The 19,750-nt window shown below is 41.6% G+C and overlaps 1 protein-coding gene across 1 annotated transcript in view; it reads right to left on the minus strand.

Moving 5' to 3' along the window:
* The window catches only part of TMOD3 (tropomodulin 3), an 81,383-nt gene extending 70,178 nt beyond the window's left edge, over positions 1-11,205 (minus strand). The window contains exon 1 of the mRNA XM_036116629.2: positions 11,013-11,205. The gene's annotated coding sequence lies outside the window, so the exon portion shown is untranslated. The remainder of the gene's footprint in view (positions 1-11,012) is intronic.
* Positions 11,206-19,750: the final 8,545 nt, after the last annotated feature.

A 19,750-nucleotide genomic window follows, 5' to 3' on the forward strand; every position in this document is an offset into this window, starting at 1 on the left:
TTCAATTGATTATCAACACTCTATTTCCCTTTTCTTTCTGAACTAGGAAATAAATTTCAAAAATGTTTAAAAAATAATTTAAAAAAGTAAAAAATAGTTAATTTATTCTAAAATTATAAATCATTCAAATGATAAAACAAATTTTAGTAATTTATGTTAAATATTATAAATATTGCTCTGATTAGTCTGTTATCTCCAAGGTTAATTCTAATGGTCAAAAGGTCAGAGATACTAAACAGATACTAAATAAGAGACACACCTACTTTTTAGCTGTTAATCTGCTAGATGCAGTGCAGATACAAAAAAGTAAAGGCACAGTCATTTTCCTCTGACCACAGGTACCAAAATAAGCATGTTTGGAGATGACCAACCCTAAACCCCCTTGTCTGGGCCCAGCCTTACCCCAGGCCCTGTTCAGTACACAGCCTAAGCAACCATCAATGCCCCCTCCCTCACAGATACTTGGTACAAGGGATATCCCTACCCCAAGCAGGATAGATCAATTCTTCACCAGGAATATGGAAAGCTGGGAAACAAAACCTAAATTGAGAGATCACATGTCATCGGGTCTGGGGGCAGCATCACACCAAGTTTAAGTCACATTTATGCTGAAGCTAAGGGGAAAGCAAAAGCCAAGAGAAAGCCAGTCCAAAAAGGAGACGATGAAGCAGGGCTGGGGCAAGGGTGAGGAAGAAAGGCACGTGCCTTGATTTAAGAGGACGCCAGAAAAACCTCAGTAATCAAGACAGGTAAATATTGTAATGCACAGTCTTAAAAATCCAAATTACTGTCCTACAATGGAGCAGAGGCACAAAAGGAAGCTGAAGAGAGTCCATGCAAGCTGCCCGCAGAGGGGGGAGTACAGGGGCTTTCCAAGTGCCTGCTCTGGGTCCGGCTGAGAACCCAGCTGTAAGGGAGCTCAGCTGTCTTAACAACAATCCACTACAATTCCCAGCCCTGCCACCATACCTTCTGGAAGGCTAGCTTAAGTGGGTCGTGTTCCCTGAGACCTAAGAACCTTGGCTAATACACTCTATTTGGGAAAATGAGACATGTACATAAAGCTATTTTAAAAAAAAATCAAAGCAAAATAAAATTAACTGATAAAAGAATGGGACTGGTAAATAGTGCTACAGAAGTTCAGAGATCACTGTGGGTGGTCAAGGAAGGACAGATTTAGCTACATAGAGAGGAGGAGAAGTATTATACTAAGCAAAGAGATCAAAGTACATGCTAGGGGTGGGAAAGAAATGGGAGTGGAGCCAGCAAAAGGAGAGGAAGAAAAGTAAAAGGGAAGGAGTGATCTTCACGCACCCTGTATTCTGGCCAAAGTAGTACGGTTCCTTGCTTTTCTGCCTCCAACCCTCAGATCACACTGTTTCTTATCCCTTTTCCCCTTTTCTCATGTTCAAATCCTTTCACATCTTTCAGGGACAGTTCAAACAACATTTCTTTGAAGAGGCTTCCCTGGTATCCTACTCAAAGGGAGTTAAGTCAGAACTAAGGTTTTGGCAGTGGGAAAAGACAAAAAGAAAAGAGGATATGGCAGTGGGAAAAGACAAAGAAAAGAGGGAAGGCTAAGGAGCTGAATGCAGTGACAAGCACTACTCTCTGGAGAGCAAACTATACCCAGGAGTTCACCTGGGATGCAGTACCATGTCTTAGGAGAGTAGAAAGATTGTTTGACTAGCCAAACTATGGAAAGAGCCCAGATATCCATCGACAGTTGAACAGATAAAGACACACACGCACGCGCACACACACACAAACGGGCTATTACTCAGCCATCAAAAAAAAAAAAAAAAAGAGAGAGAGAAATCTTACCATTTGCAACAACATGGATGGAACTATGCTAAGCAAAATAAGTTAATCAGAGAAAGACAATTGTCATATGATTTCACTCATATGTGGAGTTTAAGAAACAAAACAGGATCATAAGGGAAGGGAGGGGAAAAATAAAACAAAACAAAATCAGAGACAAACCATAAGAGATTCTTAACTATAGAGAACAAACTGAGGGCTGTTGCAGGGGAGGTGCGGGGGATAGGGTAACTGGGTGATGGGCATTAAGGAGGGCACTTGATGTTATGAGCACTGGATGTTAAATGCAACTGATGAATCACTAAACTCTACCTCAAACTAATAATATGCCATATGTTAATTGAATTAAAAAGAAGATTGACAAAGAGGAGTAACAATGGGGGCTCAAACAAAGTGGCAAAAGCAAAGGCAGGTGTAAAGGGTGTGCTGATGACTAACAAGGCCTTGCAGAAGTGAAAATGTGTTTGACTTTCAAATAATCACATATTTATTGATATGTGCCAATCTAATTAAGCATTCTGCCCCACCACCATCCCACTCCCACCTACTCCCATACTCTCACTAAGCAGGTATAACACTCCAGTGGCAATATTAAAGAGGAAACAAAGAAAGAGTTCTTTAAGAACACTAACTTGGGTTAATAATCACTCACCATGAACAAAAATAAGTCTTGGGTTATTTCAAATTTTGCCATACCTGCCCTAGGGTAAGGGCTGCCTGAATAGACACCAGACTTATAATGTATACATTTGAGGGGCCTCCTCTCTTTTCACTGTATACATATCAAAGAAATATTCCATAATGACTCTTCACTCAAAAGATACCACCACACCCAGGGAACCAAAATATTTTGTTGGTTATAATTTTCCATATAGAAATCCCTTACCTTATAATAACAATAACCTCCTGCTCAAAGGGACTGCTATGCAATAGGCTCAGGAACTCCAAGACTCTTACCTACATGCCTATATACATATTAAATAATATATAAATGTCAGACTGTTGCTTCTGGTTAAAACAACTAAAAGCTCTAGGGAGTTTCTTAAACACCCAGAGAATACACGTGAAATAAATTCAACCTGCCATCACACTCTCCTTCATTCCTGTCCTGAGCCCTCATTTTCTCCCAGCTTGCCATGTTTTCATCCATTTTTTCTCACCGACTTCAGGAACTGTATTCACTTGCGTGTACTTGTAATGATATTAGTGCTTAGATATGCTCTGATAGGAAACTGTTTATTTGTAAAGGGTTATCTCTATGTATCAGGTACCTTAGTTCGCAAGTTTGTCTTGGTGTGTTTGTGTTCTTTAGTGAGTAGGTGTAGGTGTTTGAGCATATGTACCTGAGGGAGTGTATATCTTTACAGGTCAAGAAGTGTGCACATCTGTGAAGGAAAGTTGCTTGTCTGTATTTCAATGATTCTCAAACTATTAAGAATATAAGGCCAAAAGAAACCAGTCACAAAAGACTATATACTGTATGATTCCATTTTGCTGAAATGTCCAGCATAGGCAAACCCAGAGAAACAGAAAGCAGATTAATGGCTGTCTGGGGCGTGGGGGATGGGAGAGGCTGGGGAAAACCGGCAGCAACTGCTAATGGGTAAGGGGCTTCTTTTTTTGGCGTGATGAAAATGTTCTAAAATGGACTGTGGTGATAGTTGCTCAACTCTCTGAATATACTAAAATTCACTTACTGGTACTCTTTCAGTGGGCGAATTGGATGGTGTGTGAATTTCAATAAAGCTGTTACATACTAAAGAGAGAAAATAAGGAAACCAGAGCAGTCCTGTATTTCCATAGAAAGGTAACCTGTCTTTGAAACTATTAACTTTGCTTCTTTACTTAAGCTTTGGATTCAAGATTCCCCACTAATAAGTCCCCTAACTGGTCTTTTCTCTGTTTCCAGCTTTGGCTTTACTAACAAGGATGACACACATGTGGGAGACAGTGTTTACTGACTATTGCTCCGTGACTGAACAGAAAAGAACAGGTATACCATAACCCACACAGTTTGGTGTGGGAAACAAAGGCAAAGGAAAAACTAAATTTCCTTACTGCTTGCAGCCCATCGACAAGTGCCTGAGACAGGCAGAGTGACATTCCTCTAGGAACTCAGCTGCCTGGATGTTAATGCTTTGCTAGGGGCAAAAGGCATCTTAGCCCGACCCCCCAGAATCCTATGGGTCTATATTAGGGTATGAAAGTTCCTTTGGAAACTTCATCTCTAACCCCCAAGATATATGTTGGCAGTTCAAGAAAGCTGTTACATACTAAAGAGAGAAAATAAGGAAACCAGAGCAGTCCTGTATTTCCATAGAAAGGTAACCTGTCTTTGAAACTATTAACTTTGCTTCTTTACTTAAGCTTTGGATTCAAGATTCCCCACTAATAAGTCCCCTAACTGGTCTTTTCTCTGTTTCCAGCTTTGGCTTTACTAACAAGGATGACACACATGTGGGAGACAGTGTTTACTGACTATTGCTCCGTGACTGGATGTTAATGCTTTTTACATATTAAATAATATGTAAACCCCCCAAGCATATAACCCACTGATATAAATCTGAAGGGTCTCATGACTAAGGTTTATTAAACAGTAATAAATGACTTTTCCCAACAATAGCTAGCCCCATCAAGGTCCTGGAAACCTTGCTTCCAAAATTCCTTAGAGACTTACGCTATCCCTAACCCCCTCCCAACCTGAAAGTATATAATGGGCCACTCCTCACGACCCCAGTACAGCTCCTTCTGCCTACAAGTTCTGTCCCCGTGCTTTAATAAAACTACGTTTTTGCACCAAAGATGTCTCAAGAATTCTTTCTTGGCCACTGGCTCCAAATCCCAACATCTTTCCTACCTCACAGTGAGGTGACACCCTTTAAAAAATAATACTGTAGGGCACCTGGGTGGCTCAGATGGTTAAGTGTCTGCCTTTGGCTCAGGTCGTGATCCCAGAGTCCTGGGATCGAGTCCCGCATCGGGCTCCCTGCTCCTTGGGAGCCTACTTCTCCCTCTGCTTCTCTGTCTCTCATGAATGAATAAATAAAAATCTTTAAATTAAAAAAATAAATAAAAATAAAAAATAATACTGTATTGTGTTATCAGTCAATAAAATCTGGAAGAAAAAATAACCAACTCGCCTTAGAAATTGTTCCAAGACAAATTCAGGAATTGTGTGGCACAAAGGACAGGACTGGACTGTAGTGTAGTAGAAAGATGGAACTAAAACACATGGATTATATATACTTATATCTATTTTCACCAAATCAATAAACAAGAAAATATTAAGCTCTCTACAGTTTGCTCTAATAGAGTCCTAGGTGATCTCTCTGGGCTTGAATCTCCTATCTCCCCAGTATCAGCCTGGCTTATGGGCAGGATGCAACTGCTACTGAAACTGAGGTTGCCTCCATTACCTCAACCCACAGGGAAAGCCATTCAAATTCAAATTTATTATTGGCATTCCCGCATCAGAAAATATAAGGTAACCAGCCCTGGATCACTCTCAGGGTAGCTGCAGTCTGGAAGAAGTGCATAAAAGTTTTTTGTATTTTCCTTTTGTTTTTAAAGATACAGGGCCCATGCTTAAGAAACTGAAAATAAAAGCACAATGAGAATAAAAAATAGCTCTACTGATTTTCAATTAAAATACCAAGTCCATCTAACAGAGAAAGGCAAAATTTTTTTAGCTACGTTGCTGGAACAACTAGGTATCTGTATAGAGGGAAAATGAACCTAACTCCTATCTCCCATCTTAACAGAAAAATTAATTTGAGATGGATCACAGAGCTAAATGTAAAACCTAGAACAAGAATGCTTTGGGAAAGAAACGGAAAATATCTTTGCAACCCTGGCAATAGGCACAAAAAACACTAACCATAAGGTTAAAAACTGATAAAATGTACTTGATAAAAATTAAAAATTTCTGCTCACCACAACATCAAGAAAATAAATAAAAAAGCCACAGGCTGGGTAAAAAATATTGTGTATCTGAAAAGGACTTGTATTCACAAATATATAAAGAACTCCTACAAACAACAATGAAAAGATGAACCACCCAGTAAAAAAATAGGCAAAAACTTTAACAGATACTTTACAAAAGCCAATTACTACACAGGAAAGCTTTCAACATCCTTAATTGTCAAAAAAATACAAATTAAGGAACACCCGGGTGGCTCAGTCGGTTAAGCGGCTGCCTTCAGCTCAGGTCATGATCCCAGGGTCCTGGGATGGAGTGCCGCATCGGGCTCCTAGCTTGGTGGGGAGCTTGCTTCTCCCTCTCCCTCTGCCTGCCGCTCCCCCTGCTTGTGCTGGCACATGCTCTCTCTCTCTCTCTCTCTGACAAATAAATAAAATCTTAGAAAAAAAAATACAAATTAAAACCATAATGAGGTACCATTTTACAGCTTCTAATGTGGCTAAAATAAAAAAGACAGCACTAAAATTCAGCAACATTAAAAATGTGAAGCAACTGGAACTCATATAAACCACTTTGGAGAACTGTGTGGCAGTTTTTTAATAAAGTTAAACATACATCTATCCTATGACTCAGTAATTCCACTCCTAGGTATTTATCAAAAAAATGAAAACATCTACCCACAAGAGACTTGTAAAGGAAATGTTCATAGCAACTTTATTTCTAATAACCCAATCCTGGAAAAAACCCAAACATCCATCAAAAATAAAACAGATAAAAACAGATAAAGAAATTAGGCTATATTTATTCAATGGAATACTATTCCTCAATAAAAATGTACCAACTGGGGCGCCTGGGTGGCTCAGTCTGTTAAGCATCTGACTTTGACTCAGGTCATGATCTCAGTCAGGGTCCTGGGATCGAGCCACCCCCCCAACCTCCCGCTGAGCCTTGAGCCCCCTGCCAAGCCCTGCGCTGAGTCTGCTTGTCCCTCTCCTTCTGACCCTCCCCCTGCTTGTGCCCTCTCTCAAATAAAATCTTTTTTTAAAAAAAAAAAGTACCAACCACTGATACAACACAGATCTCAAAGACATTATATTACATGAAAGAAGTCCGACACAAAAAAAGCATATACTACTGTATGACTCCATTTATGTAAAGTCCAAGACTAGGCAAAACAGATCTATGGTGTCAGAAATACGGAGCTGAAAGTGGTTGCCTCCAGTGGAGGAGAGTGGGTGAGGAAATGACTAGAAAGGGGCATGAGGGAACTTTTTATGGTGATAAAAATGTTTTTGATCTTATTTTGGTAGAAGTTACAGTGTATAAAGTTGTTAGAACTCCTTGAACTGTACATTTAACATGTGTTTTTTATTGAATATTAATTATACCTCAATAAAAATACAAAGTAGCACTTTGCTTCAAGATATGTTAATCAGGGGGTGCCTGGGAGGCTCAGTCAGTTAAGCGGCTGCCTTCGGCTCAGGTCATGATCCCAGGGTCCTGGGATCAAGCCCCACATCAGGCTCTACTGCTCAGCCAGGAGCCTGCTTCTCCCTCTCCCTCTCCATGCTGCTCTGTCTACTTGTGCTCTCTATTTCTGTCAAATAAATAAAATCTTAAAAAAAAAAGGAAATTGCAAATTTAAAAAAAAAGATGTTAATCATTTTGTTTCAAATGAAATTCTAGAATATGACATAATAGACACCTACACTTTCAATTATTTGCCACTCTGAATTATTCACATCTCTATTCCTTCATTACCGCAAATAACTTAATGGATTACATAGCTATTAGAATATGTGTTAGAATAATTTGCTATTAGAATAAATAGCAAATCTAGTTTGATTCTTCACAATTTCAATATGTACCTAATGGACTGTCAGAAGTCCAGTAGACTTTTCTGTTTTCTATAGCCTTTTCCTCTCAATATGATTTTATAGTTGTGATTTATAGTTGTGTGGATCTGCTATAAAAATGAGAATATGTGGGGATACCTGGCTGGCTCAATACCTGGGTGGAGCATGACTCTTGATCTCAGGGTTGTAGGTTCAGGCCCCCCACTGGGTGTAGAGATTACTTAAAAGAATAACATATTTTTAAAAAAAAAATGAGAATAAGACATATAAATCAAATGTCTTCAAAGAAAGTCACTGACAGGAGAACAATAATGCTTTAGCCACTATGACAGCCTAGAAAATAATGCCCTCCTCAACTATTTTAATTAAGACAGAGTCCATACATATTTAAATTTAAGAACAATTGAAAAGCATGATGAGTAGTGTGCCAGCTAATTGGATCTTTAAAAAATAACACAGCCTAAATAACAAGACTTATTACATTAGTAATATATATTAGTACATCAGACTGACATCTGAAAACCCATGGAGCCCTTTTCTCCTGTTTTACTAGGTCTTCTTTTTGTCTTTCTTTCTCTTCATCTTTTCCTCTCCCTCTTTTGGTCTCTACCCCAGGTATATTTTTATCCCCACGGCCTCTCACTCTCCCTACGATACTGCTAATTGATTTTCATATAGCCAGCTCACCCCAGGCTCCAAATAAATAAATTTACAAAATTGTACTATATTCTATGTAGATTTGTCACATACTCAAAACAGTATAGAGAGTATAGCCTGGGGGGCCGGGGGTGGGGTGGGGGAGACAGTGATGACCAGTGAGTGGAAAAAAGGATGATTCCATTGTTTCGCACCTCCACAACTGTAAAAGCTCTCTCCTTCTGAATACCTACTGCAGGCTTTTATTCCCTACACATGGCTCTTACAGTAGTGCTCTGAACTATAAACAAGCACACTTGCCTAATATAAGAGGGAGTAAGCTCCCAGACAAAAACCATGTTTTATACATCTGTATTCACCATGAGCCTAAGATAGTGCCTTGTACAGGATGGGGCAAAACACATACGTGTTGAATTAGTGAATTACTGAATTAATGGGAATGAAAACAGTTGAAGGTGGAAGAAGATGAGAGAAAAAAGCTGAGAGGACAAAGCAAAGAGAAAGGAGAAAGGAAGGAGAGAGGAGACAAAAAGGAGAAAGAACAGAAAAAACTTGTGAAGGCAATTATTTTTGTTGGAATGAAGAGGACTATTTTTAATACAAGCCATTGCTATGTATCTAATATCACAGCAATCAGCACCGGTTATTATAAACACCTTCAAACATCTCTCATCCCTTGATATTTAAAATGTGAAAGACTACAGCATTCCTTATGTGACATGCAGATTCTAAGGACCTTCTTCAACATTTATGCATGTTGAAGTCTGAGAAGCACCACCCTACACCCTTCGTCCTTTCTATTGTACTGACCCTGTGTTTTATTTAAATAGGCCAGTAGCTGAGACTTGAAAAATCTCTGATTAGAATGAAACTGATCATTGTAATGGGATGTGACCTGCACGTATTTAACTTTATATATGTATTTACCTTTAGGTGAAGTTATTAACTGCAGAATAATTTGGCCTGGAGGATAGACCACAAAACTTTAGAATTAGTCATAAAAATATGATTAAAAGAAATTAAGCACTGGGACAGTAATATTCTCAGGAAATCACTTTTGTTCCTTCAGGCCTACCACAGGTCTCAGAATGACAAATGTGGCCAATGTTTCCTGAATGAATAACATAGTGAATTTTAAAAATCAGAGATATTTAGGGCTAGAATAATCTTGGGGTCATCTGGTCTAATAACCTCATTTTATTTGTTTTAAATTGTTTAAAAAGGATTTAAGAAAGGGAAAGCATAAGCAGAGGGAGGGGCAGAGGGAGACGCAGACTCCCTGCTGAGCAGGGAGCCCGAATGGGGGCTCATCCCAGGACCCAGGGACCATGACCTTAGCCGAAGGCAGACACTTAACTGACTGAGCCACCCAGGTGTCACTAATAACAAACTCTGGGCACCTGGCTGGCTGGGTAGAGCATGAGATTCTTGATCTCTGGGTTGCGAATTCGAGCCCCAGGTGAGGTGCAGAGACTACTTAAAAAAAATAGAGATGAGCAAACTAGAAATCCTCACCAGATGGCAAGTAAGCAAGCTTACAGAGTTAGAATATACTGGGTCTTACATTTTAATTCTCTTTTTGTTTCTTCCTAGAAATGAGTTAGAAAGGGGATTTTAAATATAATAACTTCGGAACTCTTAAAGCAGCAGTAGGGTAAAAGATGCCAAGAACTAGAAGGAAGAGACTAGCAAAACTGAGGCTGGACTAAACTATTTTTCTAAGCCTAATATACTGTTTTGACAGGCCAATTAATTAATCAACCTAATCTGCCAAAAAATTAATCTGAAGGATTCTCAGAAAAAGAAAAATGAGCTGCATGAAAATGTTACAAACCAAGGGAGACCGCACATAACTAACTTATATCTCCACAGGCTTATTTCCTGTTCAAGTGTGACCTCCTGGGATAAGTTTTACTGCAGTGTTCATTACCAGATGACTTTTGGTTTTAAGAGAAGCCAAGGGCAAGTTGGAAATGCGATTCTTAACTAAACATTAAAAAAAAAGAAAAAGAAAAAAAAGGTGCTGTTTCCCATTTGTTTGTAATTAGATTGCAGGCTTGCAAAGGAAACACACCAACTTCATAAGCAAAAATACAACGACCCAGTCACGTCCTCAAAGCAAATCAACACACAAACTTCACAGCTGAATCCAGCTGTGCTGCACAGGAGCCAGGAATTTATTTTAAGGCAGAGGATGCAGATCAAAAACGGCAAATCCAAGACAAGCCAGATTTTAATCCCCCTCTCCCCGCCCGCAAAAGGGTGTGACCTAAGGTTCCCCCCCCGCCCCCCTTTTCCTCTCTTTCTAACTTCCAACTAGCAGAAGCCTTTGAAGGAGTCTTGGGGAGAAAACCTTCTTAAGGGGATCGTCTCCCAGCTGCGCCTCGGTGGAGTGGAAGGGGCGGATAGGCAGGCGAGCTCGTACAGCTTCGGCAGGCGCGGGCTCCGGCGGGAGGGGAAGGGGCCGGTCCCGAACCCGGGGAGGCCGGGCCCCCGAGTGATTCATCAGCAGCCGAGGGTTCGCGCGCCTCCACCGCGGGCAACGCCCAGCGCGCCCCACGACCCCCACCCGGGCCCGTTCGCCCCCTCCCCCAAGCAGTCCCCAACGTCTCCCCGCTCCCCGAGAGACACCGGTAAGTTAGGAGACCGGGGCCGGCGGCTGAAGGCAGCAACCTCTCCCTCCTCAGCCACCATGGCCGGTGCGCCTCCCAGCCTGCGCCCGCAGACGGACTTCCTGGAAAGCACCGGGCTGGGCTTACCTGACTGGCACCCGCTGGGGCCGCCGACCTTCTTCACAGACCGGAGGGAATGGCCTGTCCCTCGGTTCCCAGCACCCGCCCGTCCGCCTGCGTCTGCCTCCTTGGGAGTTGCCCGATCCACTCGCCCGCGGCTGCCCCAACCCGACGGCTCTGTCGGTGCGGCTGGTTCCCCCTCCGCCACGGACGCGCGTGCGCACTCCCAGGTCGCGGGGCATCCTGGGAGTTGTAGTTCCAGCGAGGAGGACGACGCTCAGCGCTGACCCTGGTCTTTGCAATCTGCAGGATGTTGGAAGCGGCTGAGGATAGTAAGTCTTACTCCAGCCGGGGACAACAATCTTTACTAGTGGAAATATCTACCCTCGACCCTTTGGGAGCTATAAACAGCAACTCGAGGCTCTTTGGTATAGATTTCCTCTTTACTTTGACTTTTACTAAAGAGGCACACAAGGCAGGGCTTGTACTGTACCCTTGCTTGCTAATGCAAGGACATGACATCGAGGCTTTAAACTCGTCATGAAAAACTGATAGAAAAGTAAAAAAGGCGAAGGCACAAAAGGGGCATAAATCAGGCAGATGTCATCTCAAGGGCGTAGTGACCCTAGTGATTTCCTTGGGCATGCAACCAGGGATGATGTCGCAGCGATAGCCCCTATATTCCCAGACAGTTTTGGCCCCAACCCATCTTCCCATTCCAGCCTCAAGCTCTACACCAAGGGGTGAAGCTGGGTTAATATGAGTGGGAGAAAAAAACAGAAGTGCTGCTCAAAGGAGGGGCCTGGGACAGATGGGTAGCCTGGAGGGGAAGACGAGGAGAGTGGGAATACCTCAGAAGGCAGTTCCCCGGGGGCCTATGAAATGGTTGCCTTTTGTGCGGGGCTCTGGGGAGAGGGAACAGCAATGGTCTTCCATTCATTCCTTTAGTCACTCATTGGTAATTTTTCTGGCCTGCTCTTCATGACTAAACCATTCCCAGGAGTCATGCTCAGCTTTGATACACCTTCTTTGAAGAATGCAGCCAGGAAGAGAACGAAGTGCCTGCTTGTGGTACATTCCAGATACTCCTGGTGTGGAAACCGACTAATGGTTAAACCTGTCCTGTCATTTACAGTCTTCCCTTCAGAGCAGGAAGCACCCTAGGTAAAGTAAATACCCTGGAATTTCATGCAACTAGTACCATTAATCCCTGAAATGAAAATCACTGATGATTTGGAGTTTTTAAGGAAAAAAGCCTCCTGGGTTGCAAGTACTCTTAGAAGACTGTCAGCATTAAATCTTGTAGCCACTGCATCTTATTTTCTAAGCATTTTAGTGTTTATCAATTTCTCCAATAGTCTTGGATATAGCAGCTTTCTGAGAGCAACTTCCTATAGAATTCAGGTTCAACTAATATTGAGTACTTAATCCACACCACACACTGTAGCAGCACTTCATTTATAATATTTCATCCAATCCTCAAAATAACCCTACAGAGAATATATTTGTATCTTCCATTTCTACAGATGAGAAAACTAAGACCCAGAAAAGTTAAGTAATTTGCACAAGGTCACACAACCATAATTGGAGAGCCAGAAATAAAGCATGGGTATCCTGATTCAAATTCTAGCATGCTTTCCACTGATGATCAGACGGATGTGTCTCCTAAATCTCATCAAATTCTTGAAAGTAAGATAATCTGTGACTGCGTCCACTGTACATGAAAAGAATTGTCTCACACAGTCCAGGGACATTGTACTCTGACTCGATGAGAGATTCATGTGATAGTTCTATATTTCATTATAAATTAATATACAGGTATTTTGGCTTACCAGCAAGTGTCTTACAAATTTCTGTGACACCTCTGGGGCATCACTCCTGGGAAGACTGACAAAATGGAGTTCCTGAATAAGCAAAGCAGAGACTACAGCCATCTAGATATGGTTTAGTGTCTGATAATCTAGGACATGCTTCCTCCCTGATCTTCCAATATGTGTGTTAAGAATACCTTCAATGTATTTTCTCTCTCTCTCTTTTTTTTTTTTTAAGAGAGAGAGCCCACATGTGCACGGGGTGGGGGGTGTGCAGAGGGAAAGAGAGAGAGAGAATGTCAAGCAGGCTCCACGCTGAGCTGAGCACAGAGCCCCACATGGGGCTCAAACTCATAACCCTGAGATAGTGACCTGAGCGAAAATCAAGAGTTGGACACTTAACCAACTGAGCCACCCAGGTGCCCTTGTATTTTCTCTTTTAGCTAAGCTATTCATTTTAAATTTTTCCTAACAAATGTCTAAATCTTTTTTTAGTTGCTTTTTCTAAAATAACGTGATTTGGTGCTGGGTTTTCCCCCCCTTTCCTCGGACAAATATTAATGTATTATAACCACAAGGCTTACAGACATGAATCTCCTAAACCCATGTGATTTAAATATTACACATGGGGGGGACACATGGGTGGCACAGTCAGTTAAATGGTCAAACCCTTGGTTTTGGCTCAGGTCTTGATCTCTCAGAGATTGAGCCCCAAGTGGCGCTCCATGTTGAGCACAGAGTCTGCTAAAGTTTCTCTCTCTCCCTCTCCCTCTGCCCCTCCCCGCCTCATGCTCTCTCTCTCTAAAATAAATAAATCTTTAAAAAATAAATAAAAAATACTACACACGGGACCAGAGGTGTTAACAGTCATATCCTAGTATTGAATAAAACCGTAAAAAATAGAACCTTCCTAACTGCTTCCACTTCTGCTATGATCTATTCTCTATACTAGCAGTTTCTGATTTAAAAACAAAGGAGATCATGTCACCTTCCTGCTCAAAACTACTCATGGCCTCCCAACACATTTCGAATAAAACCCCAAGTTACCACCCCTACAAGTTCTTATGTGACTTTATTTTCCTACCACACTCTCTCACTCTGCTCCAGTACCCTGGTTTCCTTGAGGTTTCTCCATACTGCCAAGTTTATTCCCACCTCAAGATCTTTGCACTACACAGGAGAATGCTTTCCTCCCAAATACTCATGACTCATGCCGTCATTTTAATGAAGGTTCCGCTCAAGTGTCACCTCCTCTGGTCACCTTACCTTGCCTTTCTCCCCTTTCCTTACTGTCTTCATAGCACTTGTCACTACCTAATATCATCTTGCTCGTATACTCAGCATAAGCTCACGGAGGACTTTGTGCAACGCTCTATCCTTAGCACCTGCAACAGTGCCTGACACAGGCTGGAGATTCAATAAAGGTTTGTAAATATATGAATATTGAATCCTTCCCTCCCCCTCCTCGTCTCAATTTAGGACACAGAACAAGAGGGTTTGCCTGTAAATGCCAGACAGTGACCAAATGCAGATATGAAGCCCAGCTGTGAGAGGGTTGGCTCCACAGGACAAGACACAGTGAAGCTCATCCTGAAATGCAGACAGAGCTCTCTTTTAAAAAGACTATGCCTTGACAGATGTTGGCGGGGATGCAGAGAAAGGGGAACCCTCCTACACTGTTGGTGGGAATGCAAGCTGGGGCAGCCACTCTGGAAAACAGTATGGAGGTTCCTCAAAAAGTTGAAAATAGAGCTACCATATGATCCAGCAATTGCACTACTGGGTATTTACCCCAAAGATACAAAAGTAGGGACCCGAAAGGGTACGTGCACCCCGATGTTTATAGCAGCAATGTCCACAATAGCCAAACTGTGGAAAGAGCCAAGATGTCCATCGACAGATGAATGGATAAAGAAGATGTGGTATATATATACAATGGAATATTATGTAGCTATCAAAAGGAATGAGATCTTGCCATTTGCAACGACGTGGATGGAACTGGAGGGTATTATGCTGAGCGAAATAAGTCAAACAGAGAAAGACATGTATCATATGACCTCACTGATATGAGGAATTCTTAATCTCAGGAAACAAACTGAGGGTTGCTGGAGTGGGGGGTGGGGTGGGAGGGATGGGGTGACTGGGTGATGGACACTGGGGAGGGTATGTGCTCTGGTAAGCGCTGTGAATTGTGCAAGACTGTTGAATCTCAGATCTGTACCTCTGAAACAAATAATGCAATATATGTTAAGAAAGAAAAAAAGAAGAAGAATGTAGCAGGAGGGGAAGAATGAAGGGGGGGAAATCGGAGGGGGAGAAGAACCATGAGAGACGACGGACTCTGAAAAACAAACTGAGGGTTCTAGAGGGGAGGGGGGTGGGAGGATGGGTTAGCCTGGTGATGGGTATTGAGGAGGGCACGTTCTGCATGGAGCACTGGGTGTTATGCAGAAACAATGAATCATGGAACACTATATCTAAAACTAACGATGTAATGTATGGGGATTAACGTAACAAAAAAAAATAAAAAAAAAATAAAAAGACTATGCCTTATGGGTCGCCATTAATAGCGTACAGTTAGCAAAACGCATTCATAAAGAGAAAAAAAAAAGGAAAAACCTAAAAATTAGATCGATATACATAAGTGAAAAGATAAATCCACTGAAGGCCTGTGGTCGATTGAGATATTTTTCTTTTTTTTTTTTTTTTTTTATTTTTTTATTTTTTTTTTTTAAAGATTTTATTTATTTATTTGAGACAGAATGAGAGAGAGAGAGAGAGAGCACATGAGAGGGGGGAGGGTCAGAGGGAGAAGCAGACTCCCTGCCGAGCAGGGAGCCCGATGCGGGACTCGATCCAGGGACTCCAGGATCATGACCTGAGCCGAAGGCAGTCGCTTAACCAACTGAGCCACCCAGGCGCCCCGAGATATTTTTCTCAAATATTTGCTCCCCTCTACAGGATAGGACAGCCCTACCCACTGCTATGTGCCTTGCAGTGCCCTCCTAGAGACACTTTCAGGCTCGGCTATGATCTGGTAATGTTTTTTTCCTTCTTTCTTCAGATAGGTGTTGAAAGATGTTGTCATACTGTAATCTCAAAGTTTATAAAACATGGACTTTGTTTGGGTCAATGAGATATGAGTGGAAGGGACAAAAGGACAAAAGGACAACAGGAGCCGTTGGTGTTTCTGGGGCACCTGGGTGGGTGGCTCAGTCAGTTAAGCATCTGCTTTCAGTTCAGGAGCCTGCATCGGGCTCCCTTCTCAGCAGGGAGTCTGCTTCTCCCTCTCCCTCTGTGTGAGCTCTCTCTCTCAAATAAATAAATAAATAAAATCTTAAAAAAAAAGAAAAGTCATTGGTGTTTCCCACTAGTATGCTTCCTCTTTCTCTCCAGGAGGAGTATGACACGTCGCAAATGAAGGTTGGTCCATCTGCCTGGGTTGTAGAATGAGAAGTCACATGGGGCAGCCCTAAGCCAGACACAGGTGCTGACATGTAATGTGCACAAGAAGTAAACTGAGATCTAGGTGTGTTTGTTGCTAGAGACTGACTTAGCAAGAGCTGACTGCTGCAGTGCCGATTCGGTGAAAGGCAATAGAAATAGAAGTAGTATGGCAACCCCCCCCCCAAGCAGTGAATCCCACCTTGAATAATGGAAAACAGTAAGTTCAGCATACTGCCGAGAACAAATCTGAGACTGTTAAGTAAAATATTTGAATGAGGGACAGAGTATGGTTCCTATTAGTTTTCGGGGTTTGGTTAGAGTGAATGTGATTGATAAAATGATACTGTAAGTCTACTTAATGTACTGTAAGCCCTAAACACTGTTATCTTTAAACTTCCAGCCCGAGTAACTCATAAAGCATTTCGCGCTGAATCAGCATATGGAAATCAACACCAGCAGTGTTGGGGGTTCCTTTAGCAAATACTGTCCCTGATATATTTATGTATAAACATATATATATTTTAAAGAATTTATTTATTTATTTGAGGGAGAGAGAGAGAGAGCAGGAGCGTGGTGGTGGTGGGGTGGTCAGGGAAGAGGGAGAAGCAGGCTCCCCTCTGAGCAGGGAGCCTGATGCAGGGCTCAATCTCAGGACCCCAGGACCATGACCTGAGCCGAAGGCAGACACTTCACCGACTGAGCCACTCAGTCGGTGTATTTTATAAGAGAGCTAAGAAAACTTAAGCTAAAGACATAAACTTGAAACTAAAAGGTAAGGATTTCATTCTGGGAGCTTGGAGTTGGTTACAGTGGGAGGTAGGAATCAGAGAAGACAAACACCGTGGTTGGGACATACAATTTTATAGAAAGGATTCAAGCAGACTCCTTATTTATTTTTTTTTCAAGCAAACTCTTTAGCTTGAAATGTCCTTACCTATCACCCAACTCTGTCTGTTAGAAGCCTTCTCATGTTTCATTGTCCATCTCCAATGCCTCTCTTCTCACTCACACTTCCCGAATGCCATCAGCTGGAATTGATTTTGCTGTTCCTCCTACTTTCATATCCTATTACGCCTTCACCGGAGGTGCACTGAGTATACACCTCAGCCAAATGCCAAAGAACGGAGAACTTAAATTTTCAGTTGAAGCCAAGTTTGCTGACAAATAACACTACCAAAGAATAAACTCCTAGAATACACAAATAAACCTCAAATGTTATACCAAAAGTTAATTACTTTAACCCTATTATGTAAAATATTAGTGCTAAAATTGTAAAGTTTAATACTGTAGTATAGGAACAATAATTTCCCAGCACCATCAGCTGTTAAGACTCTTCTGCAGACACTATAGAGTTAAATTCAGCTAATGTAAGGGGATGAGCAAGATCCACGTCCTAGACGGAATTAAGTAAGAATTAAATTCTGGTTTTAAATTATAAATGCTGGTTATTCCAAACACTCCTACAAAGAACAGAGTTATAATATGATGTAATTTATGCTTCCTTATATTGTTTAAATTTTTATAAACATTTGTTGACTAAAAAAAGTTTACTCTTCTTCCTATCTAGCTGATGCATTCTCTGTATTTGTAGTTACTGTCAAATTATTTATCTACTTAGAAGTTCTTAATGATTTCTAATAATTTTGAATTGATTTTTAAATTAGTTTTGAACACAAAATAAGCCTTTCACAATCAGCAATTATTACAGCATTTTACTTACCAGTAATTAGTACACATTTACACTTACATAGAATTTTAACAAATATAGAGATTTTTTACTCAGATTATATCTAGAACACCTGCCTGTATCTGAAAATGAATATTCATATGATAAAAGCAAACCCAAATTACATACTTTGTTCTTATCAGTGATACTGTTGACTGATTAGCTGTAAGAATAACCTTTATGGGGTGCCCAGGTGGCTCAGTCGGTTAAGCATCTGCCTTCAGCTTGGGTCATGATCCCAGAGTCCAGGGATCCAGTCCCGCATTGGGCTCCCTGCTCAGGAGGGAGTCTGCTTCTCCCTCTGCCCCTCCCCCTACTTGTGCGTGCTCTCTCTCTAATAAATAAATAAAATCTTTTAAAAAAAGAATAACCTTTATAAACACATACTACCATGTCAAAGTTCAAAGATAATGGAAATAATATTGAAGTACACATTCCCAAAGCTGAGGCCCAAAGCCCAGGACAAATAGGAGATTTTTTTTTTTTTAAGATTTTTTATTTATTTATTTGAGAGAGAGAGAAAGAGAGAGAGAGAGAGAGCATGAGCAGGAGGAGGGGCAGAGGGAGAGGGAGAAGCAGACTCCCTGCTGAGTGGGCCGGGAGCCCGATGCAGGACTCAATCCCAGGACCCTGAGATCATGACCTGAGCCAAAGGCAGACGCTTAACTGACTGAGCCACCCAAGCGCCCAAATAGGAGATTTTTGGCCAAATATCAAGATTTTTTGTCTAATGTGACTTAAGATAGAGTTAGCTTTTAGGTAGGACATTTACTTCTTAATCACAGGTAAGCTTTTAGCCAAGCCCAAAGTCTCTATCCACACAGATGGTAGTTAAGTCATATTTTTCCCATTCTGTCTTTTGTAGTTTACTTTTTTGGATTAAAAATTGGCAACTGTACTGTTACTTGTATTAAATTTTACCTGATTAGATAAAGGCTTATATCTGGCCTGTCCAGATATTTTTGAACCTCTCAAAGAATTCCTCGTCCCTCCCAGTGCCCATCAGTTGAAGACTCAGTTGGTATTCTATCAGTATACCTCCAAATTACTGATAAACTGCTGATCCAAACATGTCAAGGAAAGAGCTGTGTGGTGGCTACTAAGCCCTTCTGGTTGAAATTCTTCCATTCATCAGCATTTACTTATGATCAAGAGTCAAAAAAGACTATTTAAACCAGTCATTTAACTATTTAGTTTCACCATTATGCAAACCACATTTCTCAAGGATCTTGTGAGACTCTGTCAAATGTCTTGCTGAAAAAAACTGTGTTCTTTTCCCTGGACTCCCATGATTTTCTATTTCCTCTAAATGAATCTGTGCTGCATCTTAGAGACCACTGCCTCACCTCTAAGTGCCGAAAAACCACTAAAGCAGATAATACATTTTCTAAAATTTTGCTCAGGATTGGTTAAGTTGAGTGGTCTACAATTTGGAGGACCCCTCCCCCAACACACACATACCTTTTGAGTCATGAAGCTGCCAGATTTCCCTATTTCATCTCCTTAGGTTGGTTGGGCCCCACACACAGCCCAATCTCATTCGAGCACACATACATCTAATTCCTCCTACTGAGGTCCTGTGACATGTGGAGCACTGGCTAGAGGCTGTGGACATCTGATGATGTTCCCTGGCTGTGGGACTAGGACATGGGTAAGTACTGGGGCAGAGGAGGCGTGGGGTGCCGCTTCTCATAGCCACAAGAGGAAGGCTGAATAATCAAACCGAGAGACGGAGGTCCATAACAGAGGAAAGCCCAGCACAAGACAGACCCAAAAGTCAA

The sequence above is a fragment of the Halichoerus grypus genome, chromosome 8, assembly GCF_964656455.1.
Source record: "Halichoerus grypus chromosome 8, mHalGry1.hap1.1, whole genome shotgun sequence".
Lineage (NCBI taxonomy): Eukaryota > Metazoa > Chordata > Mammalia > Carnivora > Phocidae > Halichoerus > Halichoerus grypus.